This window comes from Carlito syrichta, unplaced genomic scaffold (assembly GCF_000164805.1).
Source record: "Carlito syrichta isolate Samal-C Ts95f unplaced genomic scaffold, Tarsius_syrichta-2.0.1 Scaffold316209, whole genome shotgun sequence".
Classification (NCBI taxonomy): domain Eukaryota; kingdom Metazoa; phylum Chordata; class Mammalia; order Primates; family Tarsiidae; genus Carlito; species Carlito syrichta.
The window spans coordinates 15,372-17,823 of NW_007260305.1; positions in this window are offsets into that span (position 1 = coordinate 15,372).

Sequence of the window (2,452 nt, forward strand, 5' to 3'; positions counted from 1 at the left end):
TAGAGATGAGGTCTCACTCTGTTGCCCAGGCTGGTGTCGAACTCCTGGCCTCAAGCAATCTCTAGCCTCAGCCTCCAAAATTGCTGGGATTACAGGCGTGAGCCACCACACCCATCCTCACATTTAGTTCTAACAAGTTAAATCCTAACATCTAAAGTCTTCCTCTCAGCTCCCACCACTCCAAATTGACTTCACTTTCCCTCCAAACTCACTGTCATGCCACCTGAGTGGGAAGCTGTTTATATAAAGGCAGGAGAGGAGAGTGGCCATGAGCTTGAAGTCTGAGGCCAGTTGTTCGTGTTGAAACCTGTCTCCTCCGTCCCTGGCTAGTTATGTCACTAGGCTCAGTTTTCTCATTTGTAAAATGGAGACACTAGTGCCAGCCTCCCAAGAGTTGTGAAGATGAATTCATGCATGTGAAGTTCCTGGAACAGCCCTGGCAGGGTAAACACATCCTTAATGGCTGCTTACAGGCACATCAACCAGCATGTGGAAGTCTCACAAAGAAACGCTGAAATGCAGGTCCTCAGGCCCTGCACGATCCTCATCTTAATAATCAAACTTTTTTTTTTTGAGTTGGAGTCTCACTCTGTCGCCCAGACTGGACTGCAGTGGCCGCTTCCGGCCACCGCAGCCTCGACCTGCTGGGCTCCGACGATCCTTCTGCCTCAGCCTTCCGAGTAGCTGGAATTACAGGTGCGCGCTACCATGCCCGGCTGATTTTTTGATTTATTGTAGAGATGAGGTCTCGCCAAGTTGCCCGGGCGGGTCTCGAACCTACGGGCTCAGGCAATCCACTCACCTCAGCCTCCCAAAGCACAGGATTACAGGCTGAGTCACCGAGCCCGGCCCTAATAATCAAACTTAAGCTAGACATGGTAGCTCACACCTGTAATTCCAACACTTTGGGAGGCAGAGGCGAGAGGATTGCCTGAGCCCACCAGTTTGAGACCAGCCTGGGTAATTTGGTGAGACCTCATCTTTACAATAAATCAAAAAAATCATCTGGGCATGGTGGTGCACACCTGTGGTTCCAGCTACTTGGAGCCTGAGGCAGAAGGATCTCCTGAGCCCAGCAGGTCAAGGCTGCAGTGGTCGTGAGCATGCCACTACACTCCAGCCTGGGAGACAGAGTGAGCCTCAAACTCAAAAATAAATAATCAAACTTCACTTCTGCTTAACTATGATAAAAGTATTTAGTGTATATAGACATAGATCAACTAGATTAACTTTGAAATTGATAAATACTTTTTTTAAATGTTAAATTTCTTGTCAATTGTTGACTTGAAACTAGAATCGTGACACATTTTTTGGTAACAAACTGTTATGACTGAAAGGAAATAGCATGGATTTAATATACACAATGAGCGGTCATCTCAACATTGCCTAAACCCAGGTGCGGTGGTTCAAGCCTGTAATCCCAGCACTTTGGGAGGCTGAGGCGAGAGGATTGCCTGAGCTCAGGGGTTCGAGACCAGTCTGGGTAACTTGGGGAGACCTCGTCTCTATAATAAATCAAAAAATTAGCCAGACGTGGTAGCGCACACCTATAGTTCCAGCTACCTAGAAGGCTGAGGTAGAAAGATCGCCTGAGCCCCGCAGGTGGAGGATGCAGTGGCCATATGCACGCCACTGCGCTCCAGCCTGGGCGAGAGTGAGACTCCACCTCAAAAAAAAAATTTGTATGTACTGACCATTAAGCATTAACAAGTGGGCTGCTTCATACACTTCATTTCATTGAATCCCACAGCACAGAGGGAGGTTTTAGCCCCACTTCACAGATGTCTTCAGGTTTCCATTTCCCAATGAGTAACTTGCCCAGTGAGTCAGCAAAGATGTATATCTAGAGACTTGATTAGTCTGTTTCATCCTACCTTTTACAGAAATATACATTTTTTTAGACTATTAGATTTTTAAAAATATTTTGTATTAGATGTGGGGGTTCACATGCATATTTGTTACATGAACTTATTATATATGGTGGAAACTGGGTCTCAGGTGGCCTGTTTTCCAGATAGTGAACATTTGTGCCCCATAGGTAGCTTCTAAGCCCTAAGTCCTCTCCTCCCTCATTGGTCTTCCCAGGGTCTATTATTTCCATCTTTGTGACCATTTAGCTCCCATATATGAGTGAGAAAATGCCGCGTTTGGTTTTGTTTTATAAAAATATATATTTGGGGCTGGGCTCGGTGGCTCAACCTGTAATCCCAGCACTTCGGGAGGCCGAGGCAAGTGGGATTGCCTCAGCCCACAGATTCAAGACCAGCCTGGACAACTTGGCAAGACTTCATCTCTACAATAAATAAAAAATTTGCTAGGCATGGTAGCACATGCCTGTAGTTCCAGCTACTTGGAAGGCTGAGGCGGAAGGATCGCCAGAGCCCAGCAGGTTGACACTGGGGTAGCTGTGAGTGTGCCACTGCACTCCAGCCTAGGCAACGAAGTGAGACTC